At 37.2% G+C, this 24,003-nt stretch overlaps 1 protein-coding gene across 9 annotated transcripts in view; it reads right to left on the bottom strand.

Annotated features, from left to right (window-relative positions):
* Positions 1-24,003, bottom strand: part of ANAPC10 (anaphase promoting complex subunit 10) — a 276,728-nt gene that overhangs the window by 128,131 nt on the left and 124,594 nt on the right. The window lies entirely within an intron of this gene.

Genomic DNA, 24,003 nt, shown 5'->3' with positions numbered 1-24,003 from the left:
GAACAGAAAGCTACACTTGCCTTCAATATACGATTACTTGGGTTTCAGCTGACCTCATGCCAAATGGAAATTGGTTGAGAAATCTTGGTTGAGTGCTTAGTGAACAATAGTCTGCATTAAAAAGTGCATGCATAATTTTGCACAATGTAGATTCAATTGACAGTCTATTCAAAGAAGTCTCAGGATTAAATGAGCATGGAGACCAAATTGCCCTCTTACCCCAGAAAAGGGTGGTCCCTTCTAGTCACACTAACTCTTCATTGGCTAAGCAGTGTGACAAATCTTGCAATGAACCCTGCAGTAGCCTGCATCTGTAGGTTAATAGCAGCTCTTTGTCTCCACTGCTTTCTGCCTATAGTCTTTTTACTGAATTCCATCACAAAAAGTTTTACAATTAAAAAAAATGTCCTGACAAGCATTTTTGTAAATTGACCTTACCAACTAATCTTCCCTTATTCAACGTGGGTGACATTAACAAAATGTGAACTTCTTGTGAATAAGCCAGCTGTCTAAATCTGTCAAATAGTGCAGTTTTATTCTGCATTATACTATTCATAGAGTCAGCAAAACAAGAATAAAGTTACTGCATTATTATTTGCAACATTTAAATATCCAACCCAACTAGTGCTTTTTTTCCACTTTCTTTAACAAAAATAATTCCAAGCTGTAATTTCATATCAGCATTGACTCTTGAATATTTTTAGTACCTAACTGAAGAGGAATGATACACCTTTTTTTTTACTAATCACGTTAAAGTGACTTTAACAGTGCAGGGTCCTTTGAAAAAAGTGAGCCCTAAGTGGCATTATCCATTTTGGTAAAAGACTAAATTCTTCTAGTGAGAAGTTATCCAGAGTCACAGATGTTCACTTAACAACAAAAAGTCTAGTATTCGAATGGCTATTAGTTTCTGTCTCTGGTGGAAACAGACAGCAGCACTCCATTAAAAACTAAGGGTGAAATCATAGCCTCATTAAAATCAATGGCAAAACACCCATTGACATCAATGGGGCAGTATTCCATCCTAAAAATTTAAACATAGATCTCAATTTATAAAATAAAAATAATTTGACACATTCCAGAAAGATTGCAATACTTATTACTAAGAAGAGGTCTAAAATATTGGGGATATGGGGAAAGGGGAGTTTGTGTTTCATTGCATTATTATTATTCATTCCTGTGGAAGCAGACCTCTCTGCATTAAGCCCCTAAGGGTGTGTAACTTAACATGAGACCTGTCCATTGGAAAGGAGATGTCCTTATTAGAGATATTGACATTTGAATGGTGTACTTTTCAAAAGAAATTACACTGACTAGTGAAAAGGGTGAGTAAACTAAGGTCCCCCTTCTCTCACCTTTTCCTGACCTAACAGTCTAAAATGTTCAACTAAAGAGGTTTGACTGCAATAATTACCCTGAGAACTGACATGCAAAAATCATTCGATTTTTGTAGCAATCTTGTTGCTAGTTAGGTCACCCTGTAGCTATTCTCCTATATTCAGTAAGAGTACTGCAGCATAAAAACTGAGCTTCCAAATGAAACTGGCTAAATGGGGCAAATAGATAAGGAGCTCAAGTAGGGTTTTTGTGCATATGCTTGAGTTTCTCTCTTCTCTTTCCTGTCTTGTATTTTAATAAGGCCATTATGAAACACATCCTTTGACTTTGTTTCCAACATGATATACATTTCAAACATTCCTTCAGGTGTCTTTCCCCTCAAAGAGGAAAAATGTATTTATATCACGCAGCATAACTCTTTTCTACCCCCAAGCTGGACTGAACCCACTATTATTTCTCATTTTACCACTTTACATAGGGAAGCTTTCTTTCCTCTCCCTGTTCCTGAAAAAAATAGCATATACCATTGACCAGGTGGAAGGTCTAATATTCGCATAGCCATTGAACTATCTTCTGTATTCTACATATGACAGTTTGAATAGTTGAGATACAAAGGCTTGTTCTGTTAAGAACTCTCCATAAAATCAGCCCGAAATCGTTGTACTTTCTAGCCACAAAAATCATTAAACTGATTTTTCTGACTTGTCCAACTGCAAATATTAGCTCAAAATCTTCCCTCAGATTGGCACAAAACATCTTGCATTGGTTTTAAGGGAACCACTTGTGCCTATCAAAGAGCAAATGTTGACCCACAGTGTCTATAAATCCTCAGAGGTGACTGTGTTCCATGCATCCAAATATCAGTATCAGTGACAACTATTCTCTACTGGCAGCCATGATAACTTCAGCATCTCTTTCTTCTTCTATTCACTTCTGTTAATTTTGGCTTGGAAGAGCTTTCTTAATAGCAAAGATCAGTAATCCCTTGTTGCTGCTGTTTCTGCTCACTATTTTTTAAATCCATATTATAGGCAGATGCCTCACCAAAGTGGCCTTCCCATAGCACATTACATGCAGAATTTAAACAAAGTACTGATATTTTTAAAAAGTGAGACTTTTGATTATTCTACCTTTATTTTTTGGTTGATCAATTTTGGGGGGGGGGGGGAGGGGGGGGAGATTCCCCACTTTTTATACTGTAGCTTGGTTGGCATTGGTCATTCACTGTGTTCTGTGATTCAGGAGTAGCAGACTCATGTCCCTCACTCTCAGATCATGGAGCTCAGTTTTGTGAAGGTGACAACTTGCCAGAGCTAGAGATGGGCAGAAAACAGTTGTTTATTATACAGTCAAACTGCCAGACTGTTCCAAAAACAGCACTGGCATCAGCTTTGAAGGGGATTGTTTCCAGTCCAGTCATCAGAACCCTCAAATGAGAAATAGCAAAGGATTTCCCAGAATGAAGGAATGTGGTTCCTCACAATTCTCTCTACCCAAAAGGCGGCCAAAAGAAGGCTGAGGGGAGATATGATTGCTCTCTATAACTACATCAGAGGGATAAATACCAGGGAGGGAGAGGAGTTATTTAAGTTCAGCACCAATGTGGACACAAGAACAAATGGATATAAACTGGCCATCAGGAAGTTTAAACATGAAATTAGATGTGAAATTAGAATAACCAACAGGGGAGTGAAGTTCTGGAATAGCCTTCCAAGGGGAGCAGTGGGGGCAAAAAACCTAGCTGGCTTCAAGACTGAGCTTGATACGTTTATGGAAGAGATGGTATGATGGGACAGCCTAATTTGACAATTGACTGATCTTAGATTACTGACGGTAAATATGCCCAATGGCCTGTAAAGGGATTTTAGATGTGGTGGGTTCTGAGTTATTACAGAAAATTCTTTCTGGGTGTCTGGCTGGTAAGTCTTGCCCACATGCTCAGGGTTTAACTGATCGCCATATTTGGAGTCAGGAAGGAATTTTCCCCCAGAACAGATTGGCATAGGCCCTGGGGTTTTTTCACCTTCCTCTGTAGCATAGGGCACGGGTCACTTGCTGGTGGATTCTCTGTTCCTTGAAGTCTTTAAATCATTATTTGAGTACTTCAATAACTCAATCTTAGGTTAGGGATCTATTACAGGAGTGGGTGGGTGAAGTTCTGTGACCTGCGTTGTGCAGGAGATCAGACTAAATGGTCCCTTCTGACATAGTCTATGAGTCTACGAGTCTTACCCTAGCATGTAATTACAAACAAGGATGAAGCTAAGCTGCACACAGTGTGCCTGAGACCCCAGTTCAGTAAACACTTAAGCATATGAGTATATTTACATGTGATTGGTCCCAGTGAGTTGAAGAGAACTATTCACATGTATAAAGTACTCACATGCACAAATTGTTACAGGATTGGGGCTTAATGGAGAAAACTGGCACTGCCTCAAAAGATATATTGCTCAGCTAAATTTTCACTGCTTGTGCAAGTATTTAAAAAAGTATTAGATATTTATAAAATGATCATTAATGTTAACTACAAAGTTAGCAGTCTATTGAATTAGTAAAAAACGTAATCTCTTGTTAGAAGAACTGGTCAAAAAATAGGAGAAAAATCATGACAAATTTTTTAAATGTCAAAGTTGTTTCCATTTGGTAGGTTTCAAAACTGACTCATTTTGAGGGTTTAAAAACATTTCATGAAATTTTTTAATCAAATTGTTTATCCTAAACATTGCCAGAATGGTTACCAATTTTCTTCATTTACCAAAAACGAGGGTTTCAGGAACCATTTTAGCAAAACCTACATTTTGATTAAAAAAAAGTACATTGATAAACATTTCAATAAAAAGTTTTGAAAAAAAATATTGAGAAAGTCAACATGGTTTTGATAAATGTTTTCATCGTTTTCAAGGGCGGATGTGGGGAATGTTTCAATGAATACACTTTTCATTCAAAAAACTTTGACCAGCTCTACTTTTCAGAGTACATAGGTATGAAAACAAGAGTGGAGACCACTTGAATGCTTAGCCCTCGATTACTTTAACCTTTCTTTAAGGGCCTGATCTAAAGTGCACTGAAGTCAATTGAAAGACTTCCACTGACTTCATTAGTTTTAGGATTAAGTCCTTAGAAGATATCCACTTACTCAGCAGCAGGATTTCACTTCAGACATCACTGCATACATTATCCCTTCAAGTGTGGTCCTTCAGTCATTAGTTTCAATGGAAGTTTTGCCAGAGCTAGGATGGCAAATCCAGGCCTGTCTTTAAGTACAGAGTATCTCCAGTCCTGTTTGTGTTTTGTTACACATCAGTTATCTGAGGATTTTCACTTTTTATTTCTGTTTAAAAATGCGTAGCAATTGGCCCACATTAATTTATTCTCCTTTCACACACTTGTTTTTATCTAAGACTGTTGAATACACAGCACTAGGCAAGAAGGTAACTAAAAAAATGTCAGTGGTCCCATTTTATGAGCTAAACATAATGAGATACTGAAATGGACCCCAACTGGTCATATAGGATGAAATCCTCAATCCACTGACATCACTGGCAAATCTTTTATTGATTTCATCTATTGAACTTGGCAATTCACTGGAGCCTTGGGCACATTTTTAAATATGGCATAAGAATGCTATACAATTTCAATCCAATCTATGGCTCCAATCCTGCAGACACACAAGTTTTTAACTTTACTACCACAAGCAACCCCATTGGACTCATTGGGACTACTCTCACTAATAAAGCTAAGCATGTGCATAACCGTGTGTAGGATCAGGACTTAGGTGTGTGTGTGTATACACACACAACATACTGAGCAAAATTATGCCTGTAGATATGCAAATCCATTGACTTGGCTAGGTGTTTTATGCAGATATCCAACAGTAGAATTTGACATGCTAAATATTCACAATAAGATCTTCCAAGAAATCAGAGGACTGCAAATAATTCCATGTGGACTTACAAAAGATGTGCTGACTTGCAAGGCAGCATTACTGATGCATTCTCTGCAGTGTTACCACTTTACAACACAATATACATGCTTAAGTAGAGATATATATCAAATATGCAACGGCTTCGATATGATGTGAGATTTCACTAAACAGAAAAGAGACTGATCATGCATCCATCCCCAGCCCACTTCTAAGGTGTTAGTAATTACTAGTGTGGGCTGTCTATATAAAAGGACCAGACCTGCTGTCCTTATTCAAAAAAATTCCCACAGACTTCAGTAAACATTTTCTTTATATAAGGACTGCAGGGTTGGGTTTGAAAGGAGCAATGGATAGATTTTATTGTTCTGAATGACCGATAAATATATATTTCTAGTGATCATTTCAAACCATGTATACTAATGGAAAATCCTGTACAATACATGTGTATTATAATATCTACTGGCTTTTATAAACAAAAATATTGGAGATTATCATGAGAAATGTGTTCAAACCAACAAGGTGGTATCACATTACATGAGATTTTTGTGTTAAATTCCACCCCATTATGAGTGACAATTGTGGTTCAACACATGAAATATTTACGTTTCTTTGACATTATATAGGATATTTTCCCACTCGTTTAGTTTTGTCAGGAAAATAAAACTGAACCAATACTTGATAGAACAATATTTTAACATTTCAAAACTCTTCAGGCCATTTTGAACTTGAGAGTGCGCAAGTGTAGCAGCTGTGTTTGCCTCACCTCTTGAGGACTGGGGTTTTTTAATTTCTTTTTTATGGAGTACGTGTGTTGCTACAAAGAGTAGGAAGTGGTTTGAAGCAGAAGGCGATGCGTTAATGAGACATACAAATCTAGTTAGTCTAGACATTTCTAGGAGTCGTCATCTGGCATGATGAAAAGTGGAGTACAACCTAGCCCCCATTTACACCAAGATAAACACACATAACAGGTGGAAAGTCACTTGATTCATTTGCAGTGGTCACCTTTAATATAATATAAGAGACAATAATTGTACCTTGTGAATTGTCTAGTCAGCCTGCTATGCCCACATGAATCATAATAGCCCCAATTGCCAGTTGCAGCAATGACTGTTACCATGATTTTCCCAGTATTCCCTTTTATAAATTTTCAGAAATATCATACTTTTTATTTTATTTTAATTTTATTTTATTTTAATTAGGCAAAAGCACATTTGTAACAATTTTAATGGTAGCCACTGCAAAAAAAGTAAAGGAAAATTAGCAAACTGTCATATGAGGACCTATTCCAAGGTCATTCCCCTGACCACATACTGTAGTGTTATTTTATGACAATCACTATAAAATACTAGGCATGCATTTTAAATGTGGGAAAATATCTTAGAAAAATATCTCCACTTAAATTATGTTTAAATATCGTTATATCATATTACATTACTTAACACTTACAAGCAGCACCTATCCAGCAAAGCACTGGAGTACTCAACTAATATTAAGTACATGAGTAGTCCCATTGAAGTCATGTGCTTACCATTATATGAGTGCTGAAGTGTTTTCTTGGATCAGAGCCATAGGTTTACATGTCTAAGTATGTGCTTACAAACCATGGTGCACTATATGTGTATTTCTTTAATGAGGCAGAATGATCTAATGTTTAGAGCAAGGGAATCAGAGTCAGAAAACTGGGTTTCCTTCCTAATTCTGCCACTGACTCTGTGTGATCTTAAGCAAGTGATTTCAGCTCTTTGCCTCAGTTTCCTATCTACAAATTGGTGATAATGCCAACTTTTGTAAAGTGCTTTGAGCTCTTCAGATGGACAGTGCTATATAAGTGCAAAGTATTATATTATTATTGAAGACCGTGTATGTATACACACTATTATGTAATATATAATATATGTATAATGCATATAAATTCTAACAAATATATGTGTAATATCTTAAAATGGAATAGTTGTGTCTTGATGAAGCGGTAAATGCATAGAGTTGGATTTATTATTAATCTGTGGATTTAATTTTTTTTAGACAAAAGGATGTTTAAGTGTACACTTACTTTTAATTTAATATATTTATATACATGCATGCCTGAAGTTCTGGTTACATAGTGTTATTCTGTGTCTTTTAAGCTAATGGAATATATGAAGCTATCGTATGATCTAATGTACATGTGCTACTTTAAAATTTATTTTTGTTCTGGTATTTTTAAAAATTGTTGTAGCTAAATTCATAATTTAAAAATACATTAAAGTGTTAAAATTTTGGACTGGCTTTTTAATCTTTGTCATTAAGAACAGTCTAATTCATGCCAAGAGTAAAAATATTCATTGAAACGTACACCAGTTTCATTTGTATACAATATAATCTGCTTTCATAAAATGTGACTTGGAATGCTGCTAATATTCTCTGTGTGTATCTATACTTTTTATTGTTTCTAGATGAATATGAAAGTAAAAAAAAAATTTATTGACAATGACACCTGTTTCATTGCAAGAAATCTGTGTATGTATGTGTGTGAATAAAGGCACAGGAGGCACTTCAGATGCATTTGTCTGCGGATTAGTTCAAAGGCTAATGGAAATGGTTTTATTTTTAATTTGTTTTATGTATAACATCTTCAGAAGGGCAAATTAATGCAACATCATTATCTGTTATTTAATACTGGATGCACCACTCACCGTATTTTAAATTTAATGTAATTTAGAATTCTCCCTGTCTCTTCATGTTAAGTGTTGGATTCTATTTCCACTGAAATCAACATCAGAATAAATCAATCCTGGGACCAGGAGCAGGCCCAGAATACATGCATTTCAATACAGCAGATTCCCTTCCTGTTCTTATTTTGTTAATTCATAGTCCTGATCCTCCTTACAAAATACAATTGCAATACAACAAATGATTTCATCCCTCATCTCAGCGAAGGTTAGTAGTAGAACTGGTTGAACGTTTTCAACTGGGAGAAAAAAAAACAAAAAAAAATGTTTCAACTCAATCAAAATGTTTTTCTTGATCCCAGAAACAACGTTTAATTCAGGATTCTAAAATTATATGCCTTGCTATCACATGGTAGGAGTCAGTTTCCAGACATCAACGGCTATTATTACATCTTCTCTCTTCTCTGGAAAATTAAATGTAAACCAAACATAATGGCCTACGTTGTCAGAAGAGACCAATGATTACGAGTGCCCAATTTGAGACTCTTTACTGAAACTTGATTTTCAGGAAGTTGTGAGCGCCCACCTTTTAAGGTGGCTTGATTTTGGCACTCAAAAATTGAGACAGCCAAAATTACTTGTCACAAGACCAAAATATACCAAAAGTGACCACAAATTAATACAGCTAATAAATAAACCAATTCTGAGATCAGAATTTGACTCTGTGTATGTGACATGACATTACTACATTGCAACGTATGGAATCAGAGCGTACATTTTTCCCTGCCTTCCACAAGTGGTGTAAAATAGCACTTTAAAATTGGTTTGTTACTTTTAAATCTTATTTATTTAAAAGGCTTAGCCTGCTCTGTGTTTACGTTTTGTGATCAAACCCTGAAGCACTATTACAAACAAATGTGGATGCTAGATCAAAGGGGAAACAATTTTGAAAATTTTAATTAAATCATTTCCCCATTTGTTTAACCAGCATACCATTAGTGATGTGAGAGGGTGGCCAGTTAGGTCAAATTTGAGCTTTGTCTAAGTTTGGATATTTTATTTTACTTCAGCCCCATTTCTGATTAAAAATAGCTGCTGCAGCAATTGTTCTTTTTAATTTTCTTTAAATAATTTTTGTTCTTAAATAGAGGAAGAACTTGGAACAAGAAGAGGTTAAAAGAGAGAATATGGAAGAGAGGGAGCAATGAAAATGTCAGTGCGAAGAACAAAATGTGGTTTTACTTTTAGTGGGCTCTATCTATTCTATTAAAAAGAAAACCAAAAGAAACCTGTGAGGTACAGTATTTAATTATAAGTACAGTGCAGCATGTGGTCTTGGTGACATCATAAACCACATGAGTTTGTTCTTGTAATTTATTAAGAAGTTATGAAAACCCACTGACATTTATAAGTCTTGGAATTAACAGCTACCTTGCATTTATTTTACAGCATGTAGCACATGAATTTTACATAGAGAATTATGTACACTCCACTGTACACAGCTAGACCATAATTCCAACAAGGGCTTCTGATGACATCCTAAACACCACAGGCCAAATTCATCTCTGACTTCAGTGGAATTAAGCTTGGAATAAATGTGCCCACATGAATGAGTTTTGTGTGGTTTTGTCAATGTCAGCCGAACACCCAAAAGGAATTGCAGGCTTACCAAAAATACTTTGTCCTCATCGTTTTAACTCATCTTCCCAATCCCTGTCCTCTTAAGCATCTCCTGACTCCCTAATTTTCTCTTTTGACTGATACATGTAGCTCTCCCTCTCTTTCTTTTGTTTTTTTTTTACAGCTTCTTCCTTCAAATTGTGCTGCATTAAATCTGCTGTGTATTTGCAGGTTTCTAACCAGACTAATTATAGCAGAGGGTATTTTTTTTTTTATTTTAACAAAAAATTCTACTACGAAATCAACTCCTGGTTTTACTCTTCTGTGAAGACACACCACATGTAAATATGATAGAACCTTTAAAAAGGCTAGCAGAGTTGGGCTGGTTTCATATTTAACAGCGAGCCTACATACTATGTACATTTCTTATAGAACTGGATAAAAGTAGAACATAATTTTTGTTTTGCAAAAGCTCCTGGTTTTGAATTTTGTCCTCCAAAAGCTGTACCACTCTTCCTTTTGGTCTGAGTCCCATTATGTCTGAACTCCCGAAGTTTTGGGATGATACATGATTCTGATTTTGATCCACCAATAGTTTCTGGTATTTTAAGTTTATCATTTATCACTGATGTTGGCACTTATTGCAGATTGGTAACAAGGTCTTGTTCCACTCTCATATTGGTCCTATATCGATGTAAGGCCAGTCTGAGACTTCAACATAGACTTCAGTGGAGTTACTCCTCATTTACACCGTGTAAGTGGGAGAGGAATCAGGCCTCCTGAAGTGCCTGATTTTCACACTGGTTTTACATCAGTATACGTCCATTCAGTTCAACTGAGTTTCTCCCGATTTACCCCAGTGTGGAATTAGACCCATAGAGTTTACTACAGTTTAGGCACAGAATTCTAAAGATCTTATTTTGCACCCTCTGAAGTAATGCAAGTTGTGCTATTGACCTCAGTGGGAGCAGGAGCAAGCTTACAGACAGACAGTATAACAAAACTGAATGTTGTGACATCACAGAGGAGTGGCCTCACAACAACGATTTAGGGCTGATTATAACTAAATGCAGCCTTCAGGTATATACAGGCCATTTCCACTGCAGCAAAAGACGCACTTGCATCTAAGGGCAGAATTTGGCTCCTGTGGTTTCAAAAGGAAGAGCCCAACTTTGCAAAACCCAGGAGAATGAGTGTTTTCAGGGTCAGATCAATACGACAGGTGCAGAGATAGCTTTCAAGCTGCTTTTAACTTTCAACTACAGAGAAATAATAACCTGTTTCTGTGTTTAGTGATTTTTAAATGAAAGTCAGAAACAGAATGCCCATGGAGCAATAAAGCACTAATGAAAGGTGTAGACACATCTGAATTGGGGCAAAATGTCTGTTATAAATTAGAAGATTGTTAGTGTGGCTGCAGCTTTTAATACCCACTTAAGGCTTTGATCACTCTAGTACTGGGAGGAAGAGAGCAAAGGAAATGTACAAGTAAAACTATAAACTGCTCTTTTACATCTATGAATTTAATATAAGTGAAACTGGAAAAAATGACAGAAATATATCCCAGAAGGTCTAGTGATTTCCAGCCTTTGTAACATCACAGTTCACAGACACCCATTGCTTATTGTGTGTGTGTGTGTGTGTGTGTATACACACCTATAAGATACAGCATGTAAATTGCTGTTTATCTATATCCACTGTGAATGCATTGATTGATAAATAGTAATATACATATAGATGCACAAACAGTAGATTACATAGTTTTTAAGTTGGATACATTAATAAAGACAGATGATACTAAAGTGACTAAAATGGGCCAGGAATCTACGTGTAAAGTATCAGAGTACATCTAATAAACCCATTGCCCTGTCAGAAATTAAAATAATTCTACAATATATAGATGGTTTTATCACAAACCTTGCTGGTTATTATCTAATTTTTCTTCCTATTGTAACTCTAAAGACTTGGTTCTCAATTATGACGACACCAAGGTCATGATTTTTGGGATGTGCCCTCCGCAAATTGAGTGGAAGTTAGAAGACAATCCCATAGAACAAGTCTCTGCTTTTACTTATTTAGAGATACAGTTTCACCATTTTGGCCACTGGTCCCCTTACCATGAAGGCTTAAATTAAAAGGACCTTAGCTCTGATCAAGGGGTTCTCTATTTTACCTACAAAAAAAGGGGGAACAGATTTGCCCAAAAGCTAAGAATTTTTAATGTAAAAATAATATCTCAGATACTCTATGGGGCTGAAGTTTGACTCGGGCCAAATTTTGCCCTTAGAGATCATTCAATATATTTTTTGAAGACCTTTAATTCTTCTAAATTCTATCCGACCTTGTTTTTTACATGCCAAGGTGGGTGTTTTTTCTCTAGATAGTAAGATCTAGTAAGATCTTTTTTGTTTTACGAAGTTAGGCATGTGTACACTTGGAATAACATGGTATTTACTGTGAAATAGACTACAGTGATTTCACCTTTTTTTAAAAAAAAAAGGTTCATAGAAGCCAGTACTGCTGGCCCTTCATTTCCTTTATTAGCCCAGAACTATAATTTATCACAGAATATAAAGGTTGCAATGCCTAATAAAATGAATGCTAGGACAATGTCCATAGATTGAGCATATAAAGCACCAAGTTATTTTCCTTTATCCCTTTTCCTAGAGAACATTCACATTGGGTGAGTTTTGCATATCCCCCTAGATACAAGTGTTCCTGTAGGCGCCTACTGGAGTGAAAAAAATTGACAAATTGGGATATTCTTGATTTTTGCCCCCGTTTGACAAGCCCACAAACCCCATCTTCTTTATTTTGAGTGTACTAAGACAAATCAAGGATGTCTTTTTTATTGGGTCCCAGCAGCAGAGGCAGACAATTTATGAGGCATGGATAGTGCCTGCCTACTGTAAGAGAATATTGAAGAGTAGCTTAAAAAGTTATTCTGAAATGACAATTTCTGAAAAGGGCTGGTGGAACACCAAGTTGCTGAGGCACGGAGTTGGGAAGCTAGACAAAATACTTACTAGCTGGAAAAGAAACAGTCCTAATTTACAATATTTCAGCTTCTAGACACCTTGGATAAAACCCTGGCTCCACTGAAGTTAATGGGAACTTTGCTATTGACTTCTGTGGGGCCGTGGTGAAAAGGCATCTATCAAAAGAGTAAACCTAGACCTGTGACATGTGTTGTGATTAGGCAGCTACACAGAAGACATTTTGCTAATGCTGATAAGGGGGACGTGAGGCCAGAGTTTCAAGTGTTCAACACCAATAAATTGGGGCCACATTTTCAAATGGGTTCAGCTCCCTTTTGGTACCTAAATGAAGGTCAGATTTTTCAAAGGACCCAGCAGTGCCAAAGAAACATGATTTATTTCAACTAAGCACAAATATAGTACACACAGTTTAGCTGAAGCCCCCTATGCTTGAGACAGGATTGTTAGTCTCTCGTTCCTTGATAGTACAACAGGAGCATTATGAATGCCATTTCAGGATAGAGGGATTCTCCCCCTCCATGTGTCTTTAACAGGAGGGCTGTGCAGCAGGCCTAACATTCTGCACTTCATGTATATTATCTGCTAGAAGAATTAACACCCCTTAAATATCTACAGTTTAAATATTTGCCACAGCCAACAGCAGCCAGGATTAAATGAGTACGTTCACGCATCTTCTCAACCGGTGATAACAGACAGAAAAAACACTGCTAACTTTGCTATTCACAATATCCTAACTATGATGCTTGGAGTATCTATCAAGATCTATTCAGCGACCTTACTTTGCACATACTTAATCTGGGAGAAGTAAGGAGTGAGCGAGAGATCTTCAACATCATCCTTAAAAAACAAAACGAGAGTCCTGTAGCACTTTAAAGACTAACAAATTTAATTTCTGCAGGCGTAAGCTTTCATGGGTTGAAACCCACTTCATCAGATGTAAGGAATAGAAATCAGATAGGAGGTATCTATATACCTCCAAGGGTAAGGAACAACAATGGGGAAGTTAGGTATAAGCAAAGTCCATTCAGTTAGAGTAGTTGAGGCCTATTCACAACCATTGATTAGGAGGTGAGAATGTGTGAACAGTGACAATTACTTCTTGTAATGAGATAACCATTCCAAGTCCCTGTTCAGACCCAGTTTGATTGTGTCAAGTTTGCATATGAGTTCCAGCTCTGCAATTTCTCTTTGAAGTCTGTTTTTGAAGTTTTTTTTGTAGAAGTATGGTAACTTTCAAGTCAGCTACAGGGTGTCCTGGGAGATTAAAGTGCTCTCTGACTGGTTTATGGATGTTACCATTTTTTATGTCTGATTTGTGTCCATTTATTCTGTTGCGTAGTGACAGTCCCTTGACGTCATCCCTGACGTTACTAAATTCTTCAGATCAGAAAAATACAACTCAAGTTAACAGGAGAAGAGAAGCCGGTGAAACAGACAGAACCCTATCTATTATTTGTTGCAATGGCTACTGGCAAACACAGTGAGATGGCTTGATTGTTGTTTGGAATAGTTATTGCTGAACAATTTGACAATAGTAGAATCCTGAGACTGGACAAGTGGTCTTTTTCAGAGTAATTTCTCTATCCTAGCACATATAAAATGCTACTGTAAACAATGTATCTGCAATCTTTGTCCATATCACTGCCAAAGTAAATTGACTTCAGTCTAAAACCGCAGTCTTCTGATGCTAGTGTTTTTAAGCTTCCTCCATGTGCACCGGTGAATTACACACTTCCTTGCAAAAATTTGGGAACAAACCAATGAAAAAAAGGAGTGACTTCACTGTGACATTAGCAAAAGCGCGTATCTGTTGACCTATTGGTGGTATTCTAGCTGCTGTAGAGAGTCCTTGATGTGATATCAAGCTATCTGGATATCTTAGTCTGGTTATAACGGGTAGTCCTGTTGTCCTGTAGTCTAGCTAACCTGAGACCTCCGAGGAGCAGTTATAGTTTGTCTTGCAAATCCAAAGTAGCGATCCTGTCAGTGTCTGGCTGAATAGATTATTTGGTGACATCTGAATATGGATGCATTATGCATTCCTCCAATGCAGACAGAAAGAATTTTCAGCATGAATGGTGGCCTTGTTTCCCTCTCCCTACCCCCATTTTATCAGACTGCTTCCTAAGAGATTTTAGCTTGAGATTTTAGCATTTCTGAATGTGAACCTAACAAGTCATGTCTGAGTAGAGAGTTCAACTCCTCTACAATAATTTTGCCAGTGCCAGAAATCCTACTCTGGCTTCCTTAACCAGAATATTTGGAAAGCAGTAGTAGGTGTGCTGCAGTGGCTCACCTGCTCCTAGAATTCTGGTAAGGAGGGCTCTCCCCTTCATAGTTAAGTGAGGTCATTATCAACAACACGTTGAATTTATTTTAAGACTTGTCATCAGGAACAAGCAAGTAACGGGATTAGATGCACCCAATGATGTGCTTCGCAAAGGCACAATTTAAAAAATTAAGACAGTAATGAGCACGTATAGCTCACTGGGATGTCAGTGTTCACGATGCAATGTGTTTCTACTTGCCCTGGCAGGTTTGTGATGTGTGAAACTAAAACTATAACTTAAGTAGTATACCAATCATTTATTAGGGGGAAAATGGGTTTGGAGTAATATGGAAATACAATAATAGTGGGAATAGTATGACAATTTATGGTTAAAGGACATGGAAATCCTCAAGGAAATCTTAATTCTAAAATATGTATCTTAATTTTACTTTCATGAATGACTTACATTTTACAAATCTGGAAACTTCTACGGCTGCTATCTTGGGTGTCTGGAAATTGCTAATGTTAGACTCAATGTTGCCTCTTCTTCTCTCTAATCAGACAAAGATAAAGCGTACATGAGCCTGTCCCTCTCACGGTACAATGCTTTTCCTTGTGTGGCCTCCAAAATGGTCAAAATAAATTCTCTGCAAATCAGTTTCTAAACCACAGTCATCCCATGATGGTTCTTCTCTAGTTTTTGTATGGCTGCTGCAGCTGATATTGGAGCAGGATAATGCTCTAACCTCTTGACCTTTGTGTTATTTTAATCTCATTTTACCAACAATGAATAAATCTCTCAATTTCATACAGTGGTGGTATTTTACTTCTTAATTCTTCTGACCTGGTATTTAAGTCTCTCTCTGCCATCTCTGCAAAGTCCTACACAGACCTTTCCCCCTTCATTCAATGCCCACTGAACTGCATGCGTTAAACCATCCTGGCAACCTGTAACTAGTAACCAACAAGTCATCTGCCTGCCTCATTCACTACACAAGTGAATAAGTATAAGGTGTAGTAAATCATAACCAGTAAAATGCACCAGAATTTAATATACACGTGTGTATACAGCTGCATTTCCTTTAAAACACAAAGATTATTAAAAAGCATTTGTGTTGACTGTATTGTTAAAAAATATTACAGCATATGCACCAATTACATTTTTCAAACCTTTCTAACTTGGCCAAATCAAAACTAAAGTTCAGGGCAAAAAAAGGGAACTTCCTTTCAAAGGATTCAAAGATCTTACAAAGGTGATCTACCTGACAAATTAAAACTGACTAGCTCCACCCATTTTGACAGTAGTCTGATCAAAAAGAGTTGCAAATAAATGTTTATAATGGGAAAAGTGTTTTTTTCCCTCAACTATCCACCCACCCAGAAATTGCTCAGCCATTTTTGCTCAATCTTTCCAAGAAGATTTACCCTTTTCAGACATCAGACCTGGAAGTTACAGCTCAAAAGCTAAAAGATTCAAAAGGTTATAAGAGTTTCATGTATCCGTGATCCTCCCTCCAAATTCCACACAGGTGGCTACAATAAGCAATTGGAAAAGGTGTTTTAGACTGGAAACATTCAGAGAACTTTACCTATATGAGTAAGCAGCACTCCACCTTTAAAATAAAGTGTACTAGTATATAGGGCCATATTTGGAGTTTACAACTTACATTCTGCCTATCTAAAGTCTCCCTATGCATTTCGATGGGATACACTATTCTCCTTCAATTCTCTTCACACCCTATCTGGTGTGTAATGTTAGGTCAGTGTCAAACTGACAATTTTGTCTTCAGATGAGGATAAGCATTTTGTGTGTGTGGGTACACACACACACACACAAACACAAAACTATAATTTGCAGAGCAGTTTGAAATATTGTGATGAAAATGTCTACTAAACATAAATGTTAGCTAATATTATCAAGCCCTTTGCCTTTAACAAGGCATTGGACATGGCACAACAGGTCCTTACACTTTCTGATGGGCCTCAGTGACTAAGTAAATATTTTACATACTCTTTTGGCTATAGTGCCCTCTTGGCCGCATAGCCCCAAAAGATGCAAAGTTTTAAATCGGTAGTGCTAGGACCTCGTACCTGCAGGCCCATTCTGCCTGTAACTAAAAGATAAAAGGAAGGAGGACTAGCCGGGATTGAATCTGAAAGATCAAGCTCTTAACAAAAACAGATCAGGAATACCCAGTTATTCACTAATGTAAATCATTTTTTCAGACTATCTAGAATTCTACACACAACGGTCTTATTTATTTGTGTACCAAAAAACCTTTGAAAGACACTAAAACTCACAAAATGTACGTATAGTGTTAGAATATTCTAAAATTATCACCGCTCTCTTTTAATCCCTTCTACCAAATTCCTCCCCCTTATCCCACCACTCTCTCTCTATCTCACACCTCCATTCCATGATAAGCGAGATTTTCAAGTGTTCATCGAATAACTTGACTCCCATTGAAGTCACTGGGGTTTAAACATTCATTTCAATAAGAAAAGAGTTAGGCCATTGCTGAGTGCTTGTGAAAATTCTACCTTCTTCTCCCCACAATGTCCATCCTGTTCCATTTATTCCCATCTGCCCTCACCAGTCTATTCATCATTAATCTTACCACACAATTAGAAGAGAAATCAAAAGCATGCTCAAAGTAATCTTCCCATTCCCCCAATGATGCCAGCTTAGAAATACCCGTTGGTCCACTTCTCCCTCAAATGGCTCCACATTTTCTTGCAGACTTCCCCTACGCACTGAATACCTTCCCTGTACTAATCCAAAAGGTCACTATACCCTCTTAATTTCAAAACCCACAAGACCCGCCTCTGCTGAGACACCTACAAGAAATCAGCCAATTAATTATATCTAGAATGAGCTGCAGCTGGGTATAGCTTTTATTTATTTTTATTTCAAATTATTCTAAACCCACATTGCCTACACAATTTACCTGCACACACATGAAATTATATCATCATTACCCTCATCCTCCCTTCCATTTACCTACTGTTTGTTATACTCCTTTTCTGTGCATTGTTATACATTAGACTGTAAAACTCTTCAGAGCAGGGATCATGTCTACTTGTATGTTTGCACAGCACCTAGCACAATGCTGGCCCCAGTACTGACTGGGGCCTCTAAGTGATACTTTTAATACAACAATAAATAAAATAAGGCTGAGAACAACATTAAATACAGGATGACATGGATTTGTCACTATATACCAGGGCGTGGTTGGCCTTTTGGGGTCATTTTGTGAATTTTTTATTTTTTTTGGTTGATTATACTGTTTAGTGCAATACCATTAAGTGCAATATATAGTTAAGTGCAATACCCTGTCTGTAGAAGGTGGACAAGTCTATAAGACATGCTTCATATCAGTACTGATGTGATCCTTCCAAAAAAAGGAATTACAAATGACTCCATGTGAAAGATCTTTCACTCGGGGGTTCTTGGGATCTCATTCCTGGGACCATCTGGCCAACATACCACTGATGAGAAATGAAAGAAAATGGCCCAAGTTTCTATTGCCCCGAAATAATTTTTTAAAAAATCCAAATGATACAAAAACCAGTTTTCTTCCGGGCAAAGAATCATGACAACATTCAGCCCAATATGTAGTTTTTTGGGTTCGATTTTGGGGTTGTTTTTTTGGTTGTTTTGTTGTTTTTGAAAAGGGAGAAAAGGAACATTATACAGCACTGAAAATAGGGGCTTAATTTTTGATCCTGCATGAGTAGTTCCACTAAGCTCAATGGGGACTGCTTATGTGCTTTAAAGTTAAGCACATGAGTAAGTAATTGCAGAAGCAGATCTTGAGAGTGAAAACTGCCTTCTCACCCAGAACACTGCTAGGGTGATGGACAGATTTTTTCACCTACTGGTGAGTGTATTGGGTGTGCATTGCATAAAGATGGCTAACAAGTAATGTGTTCATGTTTTATTACACATTTGGCACACTTAAAACATTGTTTTCTGTGTCTCCCTTAATTAGTCTGCATTCAAGACCCTTTTCAGAAGTATCTATGTGAATAGACAAACTCAAATCTGGACATTTTTTGATTTTTTGACTGCATGCTTTTTTTTTTTTCTTTTAAAAATGTCTAATGCTTCCTAACACGCTTAAGCCCATGGAAATGGAACATATTTTCTCATTAGGTTAATTAATGGCTCTGCTTGGGTGGCATAATTTGGTCTAAATTTCCTTTACTTTAGTATTCTGTCATACCTAAAAAGGATCTTATTTTTGTTATGTTTTGTGGTGTCTTTAAATTTTTATGACTTCACTCTGTTTAGTCTGTGTGTAATCCTTCTTTTGAAACCTAATGTCCTAGAAAATTTACAGGTTTTTCTTAAAACTAGCACTTTTTACATTTTATGCTCATTCCTGTTTCTTTACTTCTCCTTAGAACTCCATGCAAGTCCTTAAGGTGTAGTTCACAGCTCGGGGAATTTATGATTACATCGTCAAAGTAAACAAAAGCAATGCGATATATTAAATCTGACAAGATGCTGTTCATTAATCTTTGAAATATAGCCAGGTGTGATGTAGTTAAGGGAGACTTCCAACAAAGGAAAGCTTAACACAGCTCCTACTGGCTCAGCTAGGTGGTGACTTCCCTTACCTCATCTGGGAGAGCTGCTGCTTGGGTGGGGACTGTAAGCAGGGGCGTCATTTCAGAAACATTTGGTCTGGGGGGAAAGAGACAGGGTAATCCCTTTCTTTGCCAATTTTTCCTCAAACCTTTCAACTCATGCTCTCTTTTCATTTCCAGGTTAGAATATTGAGCCCTGACTTTCCAAGGAAATAGCTTGAAGAGTTGGGGTGAGATTTTTGAGCACGAAAAAAATTAAGAGGTGAATTTTAAACCAACAGAGAAGACAATCACAGGCACTGAGTAAAAACACAAGAGCCAAAATTCACATATTCCTTATCATTGATCGGTAGAAGGCTATGATTTGATCACGGCAGGTTTTTTTTTTAATGAAAATTCTGTGATGAATATGGTGATGAATATGGTGAAAAATTGGAAACAAAAGAGGGAAAAGTCCTCATGGCATTATTTAGTACTCCAAAATAAAATATATAAAATAAAATGTATTCTCCATTTTTAGTTAAAGTATAAACAACTTAATCACTGCCAGAGTAGAAAACATCTTTGTAAACAGAACTGGAATCCTCAAGTTTGAAAAATATTTAGACGATTTAGAATTATTTTTCAATCTCATTTATTTGTTTCCCCTCCTGCTGTCTCTATATATTCTAGACACATCCCCATCCTTCCTGAGCTTCTCCACAAGGCCTTTTCCCCCTCCATTTCTGCCATAGGATGAGATTTTCCAAGCTGCATAAAGCGATATGAATGTCTAATTCCCAATGAAATTAAAGCAAAATTAAATTTTAAATTAATTTAAAATTAAAGTTAATGGGAATTGAACAAGAGGTGGTTTTGTAAATCTCAGCCACAATGAGCACAAGTAATGGGACAAAGACCTTTATTTGATTTAGAACCAAAAACTTATTTTGCTCTGCCCTGCCGAGCACTAGGAGTTTGCTGTAACCATGCAGTTGCTGTAATCTGTGTCTTACTGCCCGCTACTTCTATCATTTCATCATCCTTTTCATTGTGTCCTGCTGGAAATTAGATTGTAAACTCTTTAGTGCATAGACCATGCCTCCTCATTGATACTGCTATGCACTTTGTTCATATTTGAATGCTGTAAAATAATTATATAAAGAATACATTAGTACTGGGCTATAAAATAATTTACACAAAACATTACATTTCTAATGGAATCCACTACAACACTGTTCCTGATTCTCATGTTCACTTTCTGCAAATATTCTAGCAAATGTGAGTTTACTGGCAGGAATGATTCACAGAGGAAATTTTAAAGAGAATATTAGAGAATATTCGTGGAAAGTGAATTCCGAATTTTATAACATGAGTTTTTGTACCAGAATCCAGATTCATAGAGTTATGCTTATCTAAACAGAGAATAGAAAAACATTAAGTGATCTGCGCATCCAGTCAAAACTAACAGCTTGAATACCGTCTATTGAACATTGCAATTAACTATTTGCTAACTATCTTCAGACAAAGATATTCATTTAATGAATGTATTTAAATGAATAGTTTCCAACTATTTCATATGAGACTCTCTTAAGCAGTTCACTGACTATTTGCAAACAGAAGTGAAAATCATCAGATAAATTATTCACTACAAAGTATTCACCCAGCACTAGTCTAGGTTTCATTGGAACTTCCTAAACTAACATTACATTTTTTCCATGTACAGATTGGACATATTCCTGCCTTGGGACTACATTCAAGATGACTTGGCATGAAGTAAGTAGCTCTTGTTTTTGCTAGAACTGTAATAGTGGTGTACAGTAGTCCTACAATGCTTGCACTATGCAGGGCTGTTACAGTCTTTTCCTACACTACTTTCTGTTGTAGAACAGGAATTTGGCAGAGAAAGTAATATTTCTAGTTAGCTACTTATTTGAGAAGACAGTGATTGTATAACAAATGTATTCCTCTTAATGAAATGCTATTGACCATAGTTTGGCATATCATTTCTGCAGTCAAAGCATTAGCCAAAGTTAACATTGTTCCTGGGTATGACTATAAATCAGCTAGTTGGCTAATTAATGTCTTCATGAGATCGTTGAAATTAATCCACCTTTATCTAGATTAGTGTTCTATGTATTACTGTTCACTATTTTAATGGACCAAAGCAGTGGTAAATATTTTATCATTAAACTCAACTTTCAGATAGAGGTGGACTCAAAAACACTATTCCTGTACACCAGACTCTGGAGAAGTTTGGATACAACTCCAGACATGAATAACCCCTATCACTATAACTGGACAGACCAAATCCTTAGAGCCAAACACACAGATTTACACTCCTCTGCAGGTAGACACCAACTACGGAAAATTTCAGAAAGCAGGGAGGTTTTAAAAACAGGGAGTTATTGAGAAACTGTGTTGCAACTTTTACTATTGTTGTTTCCATATCATAATCTGTCAATTTACCACAGAAGATGTACCCATTCTGGGTTATTTTTGAACTAATATTGCCTGTTTATAGGTTTTCAATATTAAATCTGATTTCTAGCAGGATGACTCCAGACGCTTGAAGTCTATATTTATTGTGTAAGATTTTTTATCTTCATCCATAAATGTTCCAATTCATTAGAAAGAATATTATGGCAATTCCATTTATTTTGAATTGCTATTGTCAAATTTGTATTGTAATTATTTTATTTAGAAATAAGGTATAATTTTGTTACAAGATTCTTGTTAATATTTTACAAAAATATTGATTTCTATTTATTTATTCAGACACAGGAAATAAAGTTAGAATACCCCAAAAGTTGTTCTAAATAAAACCCACAAAAATGTGGGATCAAAGTTTCACTAATGTACTGAATATGTTTGTACTGTAATTTATTTGTATATTTTTTTTGAGTATTTAAGGTAAATAACTATTCATTTATTGATTCTATATACCCTATCTGACACAAAGCAATGTTCCATGTGTCTGTGTGATGAAACTGGAGTTGAAGTGAATGTTGGAATACACAACTGTAGCACAGAGTACAAAAAAGTCAGATGTAGGGTTATAATAACAAGGAGTAGTCAGAGATGGAATTCATTCCTCAAGTCCTGGTGTTTGCCTTGGAAGTGGTCAGAAATTTCCTTTATCACTTAAAAATTCAACTGATGCCAAAAAAGAAAATGATTGTGAAATGCCAAGCTTCTTAGGAGTTGTCCAGAAGCGTGGCAGGCCCACAGCTCTGGAATCCAACTACCAATGGAGAACAGGATGAGCCAAAGTCTTGTCACTGTTAGGGCATGTAGCAGGGTTGTTTGTTCAGTCGGTATGCCTAGGACAGGTCCTACAACTCCAGTCCAGTATGTCCTAGACTCCCTGGAAGGGATTCAGTTGGGTCGGCTTCCTTATCAGTATCCCTTGTCTTGACTGTCCTAGGGCTAGGTGTAGGGAAATCTGGGGTGGGTAGGGAGACCTGCACCCTCATGGACCAGGGCCCTGAGGGAGTGATAGTGTGAGATGGCCTGAGTTTAGCCCACCTCGTGCTTACCTTCCCCTGGCCTACATCTTACTACATCCACTGCCTGAGTTTGGGGCATTGGGTTACAGCCATTGGCTTCAAATCTCAGTCTTGGGATTGACGCAGGTAACTCGATGGTGCCCCTGCACACAGTTTTCCCTACCTCTTGGGTAATGTCTAAAGTGGGGAAGGGAAGTCTCAGCCAGACCTCCTCAGTAAGAGCTGCTTCGCCTACTGTTGCGGAGGAGTGCTCCTCCGCGGAATGGCTTCTCACCTGCATCCTCATCCACCTCGCCCTCGTCTGGGCTGCTGGAGCTCTCTTGATACTGGTCCTTTCCCCAGGATCATACTTGGCAGTGCTTGAGCGGGGGGCCTCAGTACTGCCCCAGTTCTGCCCCTGCCTCAGCATACAAAGTTTGTGAACCCCCCGCCACCAGGCCCAACATTCGACTCACCCATTCAGACAATCTTTTCTGCGATAACAATGACAGCACTGGCCAACCCTTGCTTTACCATAAGAAATGAGCAAGCAAGAATAAACCCATTTAGAAAACGGTGAACTCTGTGGCAACATGGCAAACCAAATGTCTTTCAGACGACCACTGCTCACACATGGTATATAGAGCGCTTAGAGATCATGGCAACGAGTGCAATGAAAGTGCATTAGACAGACAAAATTATTATTTAGTTGAATATTTTTGTTTGATTCGTTCTGTAAAATTTCTGCTGCAGTATTTGCTTGGCTTCAGCCAGGTTGTGATGAAGTGGCTCTACCCCAGTTAAAGAGTTAGGCATGTCTCTCTGGAGCATGAGCTTGCATTGGAACTTTTTGTGCTAGTAAAAACCTGCTACTGTTGCTGAGTATGCACCTCATCAACAGCTGGTTTCCAAATATTTGTGATGAGCTGAAAAGGCTTGGCTCTTCTTTGCATGCTGTTTATTAAACTGGTGATCCTTGAGTAATCGTATCTGGTACACAAAACAGGTATTCTGATGTCCACAGAACCGCATTCATGTCTAGATAGTTTTCTTTAATGCTGAGCAGATGGTAGTTAGTCCATGAGGAGAAATGCATAAAAAGGGATGAAATTCATCCCAAAGGGTAAATTACAATGTGTGC

Source organism: Emydura macquarii, unplaced genomic scaffold (assembly GCF_026122565.2).
Source record: "Emydura macquarii macquarii isolate MOO-44397 ecotype Brisbane River unplaced genomic scaffold, CSIRO-AGI_Emac_v2 contig_1363, whole genome shotgun sequence".
Taxonomy (NCBI): Eukaryota; Metazoa; Chordata; order Testudines; family Chelidae; genus Emydura; species Emydura macquarii.
The sequence above is the reverse complement of the archived record's forward strand: the minus strand, read 5'-3'. Positions and strand labels throughout refer to the sequence as shown.